The sequence below is a fragment of the Saccopteryx bilineata genome, chromosome 1, assembly GCF_036850765.1.
Source record: "Saccopteryx bilineata isolate mSacBil1 chromosome 1, mSacBil1_pri_phased_curated, whole genome shotgun sequence".
In the NCBI taxonomy this organism is placed as follows: Eukaryota; Metazoa; Chordata; class Mammalia; order Chiroptera; family Emballonuridae; genus Saccopteryx; species Saccopteryx bilineata.
This window is the reverse complement of record NC_089490.1, coordinates 366181489-366194298: the sequence shown is the minus strand read 5'-3', so window position 1 is coordinate 366194298 and position 12810 is coordinate 366181489.

Genomic DNA, 12810 nt, shown 5'->3' with positions numbered 1-12810 from the left:
GAGACTAGTTGTACTGAGAATACACCAGCAATATGCCGTGTTAGGTGCTTCATAGAGATTTTCTAAATTGCAATATTCCTTTTAGAGCAAGAGCTTTATTCTATTTTCCCGATGAGAAAACTGAAGTAAAGAAAGGTTTCGTCTGTTGCCCGGGATCACTCACTTTAAAAGTAGAAGAGCCAGACTTGAGCCCTGGCCTCCCTGAGTCTAAACCTCTTTCTTTTTCCACTAGACTGTGCTAATTAGAATTTCAAAAGGGCCTCTCCTCCTTGCTCCTAATACACCCTTTAGGTTACTGCAGTAGTCATCATCCTAACACACACTCAGGCTATAGTGCTCTCTGGCTCCTGAACACCTAAAGAACGAAGCCTAGATCACTTAGCCTAGCTCCAGGATAGCCTCAGTCTAGATCGAAAGAGCCTTCCCAGTGTTTGCACCCAACACTGCGTTCTAAGTACAAGTGGGCACTCCCCAGAGCTCCCTGATCCAGTCCATTTTCTGGACAACCCAGGCATCCTTTCTGATTACATACTCCTCTACTTGAACGTGGCTCTATGGAAACATCTGTCATATCTGCTGCCATCATTTGCCCTTCTACTGGTAATAGAGGCTACTGTCCTCCACTCAGTCCTCAGTCTATCTCGGGTGAACCTGTGAAGGTGACTGGCCAGTCAGAACATCACACTCCCAGGTGACAGGGATTGGTTTCAGGTAGGGGCAAGTAACCTGAGCCGAGCCACGCCCAAGCTCAGAACTAATGCCAGGACTCAGGCTCAAGCAAATGCATTCCCTGTACTTGGGAATTGTTAAGTGCAGGACCACTGACAACCACCTTCTTGCGGGGGCGGGGGCAGTGTATGTGAGAATGTGCTTGCAGAGAAGAGATACAAAAAGATAAGCTCTTAGTGACATGGCATGTCACCCCTGGATCTAGCCTGGCCTGGAACTCCTTTATCTCTGGATAATTCAATGACATAAAACCATACATTTCCTTTAATGCTTAAGCTAGTTTGGGTTGGACTTTCTTACAACTCGTAAATGACAGTCTCCTTACAACTAGAAGCTATAATTGACATTGCTCCTCCGTGCTATTAGAATAAAAATTCAGTCTCTGGGGGATCTCAAGGACCTGAGCAATAAGGACCCCGGCTGACCTTCCAGCCTCATCTCCTATCACTCTCCCATCCCCACCCCAAGCACCATGCATCATCACCTGCATATTAACTACTCAAGCCTCCCTGACATTGCTCAAGCTGCTTGCTCTCTGCCTGAGTCACTCACCCCAGTCACAACGCTAGCCAATGCTAGATCAGGATTTGAATCCATACCCACCCAGCTCAGCATTTGAGCACATAACCACCATGGAAGACTGTCTCTCAGAGGTGGGTGGTATGACTGTGATGATGGACCAGAAAGCACGGTGTGCGAGGAGAAGCCAGGAACCAGATTTCTTGGGTTCAAATCCTGGCCCCACCTCTTACTAACTGCAACACTTGGACATCTTAACTTCTCTATGCCTTGGTTTCCTGATCTATAAATCAATGGTGATAACAGATTCTGCTTTGAAAGATCATTGTACAGATAAGGTAAGCTAAAGATAAAGCACCTAGACCAGTGCTTGATACAAAGCAGGTGCAACATACATTTTGTCTGTAGGAAGCACGGAATCATTGATTATTCCTGGGCAGCTTTCAGGGGCATGTGTGGGGCTAGGTCTTATCACCTTTCATACAAGTTATGGCTTTGATACAGAAAGGCTGTCCTAGGTTCTACCTAAGGTGAGGGTACCCGCACCTAATGCTCCCTCTCCGTTCAGACCAGACATCCGTAGGAAGGGGCCTGGAGCAGCCACAGCTGCTAATCACCTCTGCACCCACCTTGCTCTCTAGCACAGCATGGCCGGCTGCCAGCTGCAGCGTGGCTGTCACTGAGCTGACCTCCTGTCCCCTGTGCTTCAGGAGCAGGGCATGAGCCACTCCGCGGACGGCAGCTATGGGCACCTGACCCAGAGGCTACTTTAGGGCCTCCTCTGTCCATGAGGCTGCCACCTCCAATGCTCTTATCTGGCTGAGCTTGCAGACTGGGCAAGAGCCAGATGCCTGGCACACAGGTGCCAAGTGTGCCACGAAACCATGAGTAAGATGTGTGAGCAGAAGAGGCAGAGTGGGGGTGTGGCTGGCAGGGAGGCCCCGCCCCCGCCTCCTTTCCTTCTCTAACTTCTGCACCCGCAGACCATTTCATGCCCCCACAACCCACTCCTGTGTTTCATTCTCTATAATTATTCCTGGGGGATAAAAAGTGAGTTTGAAACTGATCTGTCAGATCCTTGTGGGCAGGGGCTTCACCACACACACCTCCGTTCTCCCCTCTGCCCAGTCCCGGTCTGCCCAGAAGCTTGTTATAACATCTGCCCGCTTTCCTCTGCTTTGCATGCTGCACCCCAGGCCAGCATCTCCTGCAGGGATGACTGCCCATCCTGCTCCTCCTCCCTCCCACCCCCTGCAATTCATCCTTCCTGTGGCAACCCAAGTGACCTTTTAAAAATGCAAATCAGAAGGTGTCATTCATGCCTTAAATCTCTCAAATGGCCTGCTGTCCTAATTAAAATGAAGCCTAAACTCCTTACCACAACCAGCCAGGCCCTCCATGAGTTGGCTCTGCCCTCTTCCTCCCTCCTTCTTCCCACTTCTCCTCCTCCTATCCACCAAGCCGGTCCTGCCTCAGAGCATCCGCACTTTCTCTTCCCTCCTCTGCTTAGTACGCTGGTCCTAGGTCATCACATGACTAGCTCCTTCTTCCCTTCATGTCACCTTTCTAGAGACACGTTTCCTGACCACCCAACCGGAATTAGCCCACCCACCCTACAATTTTCTATCATATTATTCTATTTTGGTTTTGTCATAGCATTCACCAATAGTCCTTTAAAATAATGACAGTTGTATTGTTTTCCTTCTCCTCTGTTTTGCTTAAATTTTGCTCTGATAGGATACTATCAGAGGTAGTATCCTACCACCAATACTATTTGGGAAGTCAGGTAAGTGATTAATTGACCTCCAAGCCCCAGTTATTTCATTTGTGTAATATCTACTTTGCAGGGCTGCTCCACATAACAGATGTTACTTATTAATAATCATTATTAGGCCCTGGCCGGTTGGTTCAGCGGTAGAGCATCGGCCTAGCGTGCGGAGGACCCGGGTTCGATTCCCGGCCAGGGCACATAGGAGAAGCACCCATTTGCTTCTCCACCCCTCCACCGCGCCTTCCTCTCTCTCTCTTCCTCTCCCGCAGCCAAGGCTCCATTGGAGCAAAGATGGCCCGGGCGCTGGGGATGGCTCTGTGGCCTCTGCCCCAGGCGCTAGAGTGGCTCTGGTCGCAACATGGCGATGCCCAGGATGGGCAGAGCATCGCCCCCTGGTGGGCAGAGCGTAGCCCCTGGTGGGCGTGCTGGGTGGATCCCGGTCGGGCGCATGCGGGAGTCTGTCGGACTGTCTCTCCCTGTTTCCAGCTTCAGAAAAATGCAAAAAAAAAAAAAAAAAAAAAAAAAAATCATTATTAGCATCTCACAAACATGGCTGAGGGTTAAATACAATAGTGTCTGTAGATCTAGCATGGCACCTGGCATATCATAGGTGCTCCTAAATGGCTGTATGACTTGCGGATCCCATTAGGGAATACCCCTGGAACAACGGGTTATCACAGGTACCCTTTAAAGGCACATTGTCTATATTCCTTTTTCTACCTGTAAAAGGAGAGCCTTTTGATTGCGTTTCTCAGAGCAGAGTCCTCACCTGGTTGACAGGAGCTGAAGGCAGCCTACAGTTGGTTGGATGACACCACCACACCTCCAAGGTGCTCAAACCCTGAAAGCAGGAGCAGGGGCGCTGCTTGGCTTGGCCTCCATCTCTTCCCCCTTAGCAGGCTGGCCCCACCATAAATATGCACACTCAGGCCTCAGCAGCAGCCAGAAGAGGAGGCCTCTATCTTCTATAGGTCAAACACCATGGCAACCTGGCAGGGCCCCAAATATCTCCCTGCCTTTAGATGTAGGGAGTTCTGGTGCATTGCTCAAGCCTGGGACCATTCTCTGGGGCCTGTTTCACCAGCTCAGGCATTACCCTGGAATTCTAGTGATTTCTCTTAAATAACATAAAAGTAACAGTACAAAGGAGGGGGCAGTTAACACAGTCCTGAAGAGCTCAGAACCGGTTTGCAGCCTCTACACTTCCCATCTCTGGGATCCTAAGAAAACTCATGATGTTTCGTGTTTTGTAAAATGGGAACAAGAATAATGCCCATTCACAGATGTGCTATGATTACATTCAGTTATTCATTTGACAAATATTCCTTGAGGCCCTAAGTGGCAGGCCTTGTGCCTGGCATCTGTTCTTGCCTTGTGGAAATCACAGCAGAGAGGGAGAGATGCACCAACAATTATGCACAATTTATTTAATTTCATGTGGCAAATGCTATGAATAAAATTTGAGGATGCCCTGAGAACATATAACGTTCTCAAATGTGATCATTCTTTCAGTAAGTATTTACTGAAATCCTACTATGCACCACTTGTGTTTCTAGGTGCTATGGATATGGTAAACAGCCTCTCACCTGGTCTTCCATCTTTCATTGTTCAACCCCTGTGCTCTACTGCTGCACATAGTAGCCAGAGGCATTTTAAAATTGAAAATCAGATCAGGTCACCCAAGTGCTAAAAATCCCCTGGTGCCTTCTAACTGCACTTAAAACCCAAACTCACTATTGCACCTTCCCTGACCCTACCCAGCTCTATAGCTCATCTCAGGCAACCTGGCCCCTTGCTCACTGTGCGCAGACCCAGTGTTTCTCAGACTCTAACGCCCACCAGAATAACCTGCCCGGCTGCTGGACCCCCTCCCCAGGGTCTGTAATTCAGTGGAGCTGAAGTGGGCCTGAGCTTTGCTTTTCTAACCTGCTCTCGGCTGTGACTGATGCTACAGACCTTGAGTTCCATTTTGAGAACTGCTTTAGCCACAAGGCCTTCATTTTGTTCCTTTGAAGACACCACGGTTTGTCCCATCTCAGAACCTTTGCACATGCTGTCCCCTCTGTCTGGAACGTCCCCATTCTCCCCTGGCTGGCTTTTTCTCCTATCAGTCACCATTTCCTCAGATATGTTATCCTCGGCTGTCCAACTCTGCTTTCTGTGACACTGGCCTGTCAGTTCATGATCACCATCCTGGTCTGTTGCCTTCACTGTCATGCCCATTCTTCTATAGGCTGCTTGAGAGAGAGCGAAAAGGGTGGCTGGCTCTGGTTTGCCTACCTGCTGAACACAGTGCTGCCAAGTGGTGGGCAGTCAGGAAGCACATGTTGAATAAATAAAGAACAGGATCCCTGCTCTTGGGACCTTGCGGTCTAGAAGAGTCCAGGGAAAGCCCTCAGCACAGGGCCTGGCACACAGTAAATGACAGTTACTACTAACGACCTCCAACCCTCAGAGTCCGAGACCTGAAGGAGATGCCATCCTCCTTACATAGAAGTGCAGAGAGACTATGCCCTCTGAGCTCCCTGAGATCAACTTTCTTGGCCAGCACTGAGGCAGCTGCTGCAGCTGGCCTTAGTCCCCACCCTCAGAGGCCCGGTGGACTGCTTTCTCTCTGCAGACACCCCTGGCTCCAGTGAAATCAAGTAAGCGCCCAAGTAGTTAAGCTTAACCTTTGGAGACACCCCAGCTCTTGGCCCTCTCAGCGCTCTGTGTGGCCCCCAGAAAGCCGCCGAGTTCCAGTCCAGTGCCCGGTCCGCTGGAGCCAGCATCTGCCTGTGAGAGGAATCTGTGTCCCAGGCAGCGGCAGACAGTGGTCTCCAAAATTGCCCATGAAGGCTATTCAGAGGCATAAAGGGTGGGCAATTAATAACGAAAACTGATCGCAATGGCCTCTCCCCACATAAAGGGGTTCAATTAAAGCACAATAGTGACAGGAAGGTGGACGGATGGCTCCGGAAGGGCTCTCTCCTCCCTTTTCTAAAGGGCTGACTCTGGCCTCGAGCAGGAGACAAAACCTGAAAAGAGTCACTTTAAAAGGATAAAAGATTCATCAGGGAAGGGTTTAGGCTCCTGGCTGGAAGGACTGCAGGGGCAGAGCTGGGGAAAGCGCCCTGGCCTCCGCTCGCAGGCCCGGTCACGTGCTCTCAAGTCCTTGTGGGGTCAGGAGCAGCAGACACGAGGAGGGGCTGGTGGCCCAGCGGGGGTCTCAGCTTGAGCCGGACAGGCCCTCAGGGAGGCCTTTCGGATCCCAAGCCCCGTCTCACTCCACTCCACTGTGCTGCACCCCAGTCACCTGGAACTAGTTTAGTTTTTGCACAACTGGCTATTTTATCTTCCTCTGCACCTCTGACTGCTGTGTTCTCAGGGCGCAGCACAGAGCCGACCAATCGTAGAGGCTCAATAGATACCTGTTGGAAGGAAAGCGAAAGGGAGGCCAGGGAGGGGAAGAGAGAGAACACGTACCATTGGGGGGCGGTATAGGCGGACCATCAAAGGGAAATATGCTTCCCTCTCATTGGCGGCACAGGTTCTGTGCCGCTTGGGGGGAGAAGTTCTCTAGAAGTATCTGAGTCATAAAAGAAGAGAGGGGGTTGGCCCTGGCCGGTTGGCTCAGCGGTAGAGCGTCGGCCTGGCTTGCAGGAGTCCCAGGTTCAATTCCCGGCCAGGGCACACAGGAGAAGTGCCCATCTGCTTCTCCACCCCTCCCCATCTCCTTCCTCTCTGTCTCTCTCTTCCCCTCCCGCAGCCGAGGCTCCATTGTAGCAAGGATGGCCCGGGCGCTGGGGATGGCTCTGTGGCCTCTGCCTCAGGCACTAGAATGGCTCTGGATGCAACAGAGCAACTCCCCAGAAGGGCAGAACATCGCCCCCTGGTGGGCATGCCGGGTGGATCCCGGTCGGGCTCATGCGGAAGTCTGACTGCCACCCCGTTTCCAGCTTCGGAAAAATAAAAAATAAAAAAGAAGAGAGCGGGGAGGGACAGGAAATGAGAGGAGGTGCAGACCATACACAGCAGCCTGGGGACTCAGTTCCAGACGGGAGAGACAGAGAGGACTGCATGCAGATATGGGTAAGGGACAGACAAAGCGAGGTCCCGCTGACCTGTCACCTTCTTCCGCGCCCCAGGTGCGCATTACTGTGGAATGAGCTGTAGCTCTTCATGCCTGTGCACAATGGAGAAGTTCCGACTGGGTGGCTATTCACTATGTGGCACCCCTAGCAGAAGCCTCCAGGTTGTTCCATCCTCTCTGACCCCATTCCTTATTCAGAAATCGCTCCCCAAACAATTGCCTGCAAGTTGGCACCCACAGTGGGAGGCATGCACGGGGCCGTCACACACAGGACTCTGCTCCTGAGGGAAGAGAGTTGATGCCACTTGTGTATGTGACCAAGACCCTGCCCCAAACCAAACCCATTTCTTTTATTCTTTAGATTTTATTTATTTATTTATTTGAGAGAGAGAGAGAGAGAGAGAGAGAGAGAGAGAGAGGAGACCAAAAGGGGGAGGAGCAGGAAGCATCAACTCCCACATGTGCCTTGACCAGGCAAGCCCAGAGTTTTGAACTGGCAACCTCAGCATTCCAGGTCGATGGTTTATCCACTGTGCCACCACGGGTCAGGCTCAGCTACATAATTTCATCGTGAATGACAAAGATGCACAGGTTATGTAGACAAGTCTCATTCCTTCAAAAACTCAGGGGACCAGAAGCTAATTCAAAAGTCAAAATGAGACTATGAAAGTGCCAGCTTCTAATATTATTATTACTGGGGCTTTTTTTTTTCTTTTCCTTTTTTTTTTTTTTTTTTTTGTCAGCTGGGAAATAGCAAAGGTTCTGAATTACGAGCTGCTTTGAATAAGCCATGACAGGATTGGGAAAGTTTGTTGCCATTTATGCTCCAGGACAGAACAAATGACTTCAGGGCTTAGAACCAGTGATTTTGCTTGGGCCAGCTCTGGCTAGAAATGACAGACCAGGCCATTATTCTGCTACCAGATAGTTTTCCTCCAGTGCTCCATGACTCAGAGGAGCTGGTCTTTAGACACTGATAAAGAAGGAAATGAGAGGGGAAGGAAATTAGGTGACACTGCAGTTCTGAATGCTGCTGATTAAAAGTGACCCCCGCCATCGAGGAGTCAAATCCTCGTGTGGTGTGCAAGGAAACGAGCCTCTGGGTGACCCCGATGTGCCTCAGAAGGGGTTTTTAAAAATACACACATGGCACGCTGCCCCCTGCCCTGCAGCTCCACGGCGTCCCCGTATTGGGCTCCTAAGTGCCCTGCGCAGACCTCACTGTCTTCCTGGGAGCCCCCCACCCCCGTTCCAAACACTTAGGCAGTTCTTTTTTAAGTCCCAGTGGTAAACCGAAAATGATACAATTTTCAGGTCAGCATCCCTTTCTGTCATGTCTTTCCCCAGAAAAGCCAAGATGACTCCTTGCGGCCCTCTGCTCCCGGTGTCTGGTTGGTTCTCCTCATAACAGGACAGATCCTTAAATCCCCAGGCTGGACAGCAGGACGCAAGAGAAGACTGCAGAACGAAGAAGAGTGACTGAGCCCACACAACTGTTTTCCCAGCACAACCATGGACTTGCTCTGAGCCGGCCCGGCCCTGGCCCCGGGCTCTGGGGATATGGAAGGACTGCCACAGCCCGGCCCTGCCCTCAAGGATCACACAGCCCGATGGGAAGACAGGGAAACAGAGTGTAGTAATAGAAAAGTGCCCACCCCTGCCTCGCCACCCACACACACTCCACCCCAAGTCTCCCTTTGCTCTCAGTCAAGAAAGAGGAGGATTGGGTTTGTAATCAAGCAGTCCTGCCTGGGAAGATGGAGGCAGATAAGGCAGCCGAAGTGAGCTCCCTGTGGGGTCTGCCTGTGGCTGTTACTTCCCGTCTCTCCACATTTCCTACCAGGCCTCTACGTTCCTCAGAAGCCTCTTTTGGGGGACTGTTTCAAGAGTCTCCTACTCCTCTTCTACACCATTGCGGACAAAGCCCTGCATATATATGTCTTTCCTCTATGCAGAGCCCACCTCGCTGGGTCCGGCTCCCTACACTGGGGGCTGATCAGACCCAGAGGCTGGGGCAGGGAAGCAGCGGGTGGGGAGAAGTACAAATAATTGCTCGATCAGGCTTTCTTAAAGGCTAAGTGAATTTAATAATCCATAGATCATGTTATACAAATTGCAGTTCACAGCAGGAAAAAAATAACCCCACACTGTGTCCAATCCTGGGTGGTTTATTTTACAAATAAATAGGCACCGCTAAACAGCTCTATTTCCTCAGCCATCAGTCAGAGAGCAGATTGACTCCCTGGCTCCCCCCTCTCTCCTTCACAGACCTTAATTGTATTGCCAAAGAGTTTTTATTTATACAACTCATCACGCTGTGAACAAAACAGAACACATACGGTATCTATGAGTGCTTACTATATGCTAGGCAATGTGCAGCATGTTCTTCGCCTATTATTGCACTTAACACTCATAATACGAAGTGAAGATTGTTGTCTCATTTTTCCTGTGAAGAAACTCAGGCCTTGGCCGGTTGGCTCAGCAGTAGAGCGTCGGCCTGGTGTGCGGGGGACCTGGGTTCGATTCCCGGCCAGGGCACATAGGAGAAGCGCCCATTTGCTTCTCCACCCCCCCTCCTTCCTCTCTGTCTCTCTCTTCCCCTCCCGCAGCCGAGGATCCATTGGAGCAAAAGATGGCCCGGGTGCTGGGGATGGCTCCTTGGCCTCTGCCCCAGGCGCTAGAGTGGCTCGCAGAGCGACACCCTGGAGGGGCAGAGCATCGCCCCCTGGTGGGCAGAGCGTCGCCCTTGGTGGGCGTGCTGGATGGATCCCGGTCGGGCACATGCGGGAGTCTGTCTGACTGTCTCTCCCCGTTTCCAGCTTCAGAAAAAAAAAATACAAAAAAAAAAAAAAAAAAGAAACTCAAAATGTCCCATGAAACAAATTGTCCAACTCAATAGGAAATGGCTGCCCCTAGGAGCAGCATGTCCCAGAAGAATGAATCCAGAACTCCCAGGATATCCTGGTCCTGGGTGTCTTCACCACCTCCCTCTCTGCCAAAGAGGGAGATGGCTGTCACTTTTGAGATTACTGGTAGTATTCTAAGCAATACAACAAGACAGCCAGGCCTGCCGGGGGCGCTGAAGTAGCACCCAGGCCATATCAATTGTCTTTAACTATTTCTCATCCCTTGTAATGGGCGACAGCTCAGGCTGAGTCAGGGTACCAGGGTGTTTGGTCAGAGAAGAGAAAAGGGAAGTGGGACGGGCTGCACCCGGTTGTTCCGATTTTTCACGTCTCACTGCAAGAATTCAGCAGAAGGACCAGTTCATACACCATCAAGGATAAAGAAGACAGAAGAAGCACTCTTCCTGGGACATTTTCACAAATCAACCCAAGTTCCTCGTGGGTCTAGAAATTGAGCTTCTGTGATTTCTTCTAATAAGTCAAAGGAGATATGGTGTCTGGCCATGAAACAAGCTTATATTTTAAGTCAGGGATGCTTAATATTTCATCTAATAATTCATAGATTATTACCTTATAGCTCATAATGTTACAAGAATTATTAATCATAATAATAACAGCAGATAACTAAACACCCCAGACCCTGAGCTTAGGGCTGTAAACGCATCATCTCATTTCATCCCCCCCCCCCCCCACACACACACTTCTGTGAGGTAGGAATTACTATCTCCACTTGGCAGATCAGGAAGCAGAGGTGAAGCGCTTTTGTCCTGGTGTGCTCTTCACTCAGCCAAAATTTGCTCGAGCTGGGATTTGAACCTACTCTGTCAGATTTCAGAGCCCAGGTGCTGAACATTTACTCCACACAAGCAGCTCAAATGAAGATAAGGGAAGGGCTTTGAAAACCATGAAGCAAGGTACAAATGTCAATGGTTATCTGGGTCCACAGGACAGTCTGATGGAGACTTTATCAGATAAGCTTTGAAAAGAACCATCCTACTAACAGGGGACTACCAAGGTCTTGTTTCCAGCTGGTTTGCCCAGCTAGAAGAGGCTCTCCAGTCCGGATTGGAAAGAAGATAATCCCCGTATCCTACAGGCCCTCTGGAAAACAGTGGGTCTCAGTATCCAAAGTCATACAGAGTGGGTGCGAGCCTTCTAGATTCTGGGAAAGAGGCACACAGAACTCCCTTCTGACCCACCTGGCAGGGCCATCACCTCACTGGCTCATGCTTGTTCTTTTTCTCCGTGGACAGAAATTGAATTACAGATGCCTGAAGCACTCTTATGACACCCGAGGAGCCAGACTGACACTGGCTGTCTCTCCTCACCCAGTAGACATAACCATCTGTTCTATACAGACATTCACACTAGTCCACGTCTGACAGTCAAGGAACCTCCAGTCTGTAGATGTGGATGGACATAGTCCAAGGGGCACCTGTCCTTACAGGGACCTAGTTCTCTCTCTGGCTCCCTTGCCCCTGAAGAGCCCTGAGCAGTTAGTTCAGCTGTTTGCAATAATGATGACTATGGTGAGCAGGCCACACTCTGCCTGAGACTGAGACTAAGTCCTCACTCTTGTTATCAAATCCCCTAAAGCAATCGTTAACCCCCTGCTATCACCGGGCAGGCTGCTAGCAGCTCATTAAGAAGCAGAAAACTCCTTCCTCAAGTCCCCAAACTCCATTCCCCAGAGAGTCGCCTATTGAACAGAGCAGCCCTGAGTGGTGTCAGCTTTTGTTTAGACCAGGGGTCCCTAAACTTTTTACACAGGGGCCCAGTTCACTGTCCCTCAGACCGTTGGAGGGCTGGACTATAAAAAAAAACTATGAACAAATCCCTATGCACACTGCACATATCTTATTTTAAAGTAAAAAAACAAAATGGGAACAAATACAATATTTAAAATAAAGAACAAGTAAATTTAAATCAACAAACTGACCAGCATTTCAATGGGAACTATGGGCCTGCTTTTGGCTAATGAGATGGTCAATGTCCGGTTCCATATTTGTCACTGCTAGCCGTAACAAGTGATATGACGTGCTTCTGGAGCCTTGAAGCATGCATCTCACGTCACTGGAAGTAGTACTGTACGTGAGCGACACTGTGCTTTGCGGGCTGCCACATACAGTACTCCAGGAGCACTCACTGACCATCAATGAAAGAGGTGCCCCTTCCAGAAGTGCAACGGGGGCCAGATAAATGGCCTCAGGGGGCCACATGTGGCCTGCGGGCCATAGTTTGGGGACCCCTGGTTTAGACCCACAATCCCGGGCCCTGCTCTCTGTGATGGCTGGGACTTGGTTGACGACACAAAGCACACAGAAGAACTAGGAGTCAAAGAAGAAAGGATGCAAAATTAGCATTTATACTGTCCCCCTCCTTTAAAAAATAGGGAAAGCTAGGAGCTCATAGCTATGATCGGGGTGGGGGCAGGGGACATGACAGAAAGAGGTTCCCAGCCAGAAGAACCAAGACCCATGGTCCTGTGCTTCAAATGAGGCTACTTGGCTCTGTTTCCATTAGCTTAAGCTGGAAAAGAGGGTATAAGATGGAAGCTGAGTATAAGACAGAGACTTGGGTCTAGTGACTCTTTGTTCTTCCATTTTCTATAACATCACTTGACTTGTACACTGTTTGAAAGATAATGGGTTTGTTGTTCTACTGAAAGAATCCAGTATGGTAGCTGGCATATGTGGCTTCCCTTCATACACTTTTCCCTTTTATTAAAGAAAGAGGAAGAAGAGGAAGAAGGAAGAGGAGGAAGAGGAGGAGGAGGAGGAGGAGGAGGAGAGGAAGAGGAAGAGGAAAAAGAA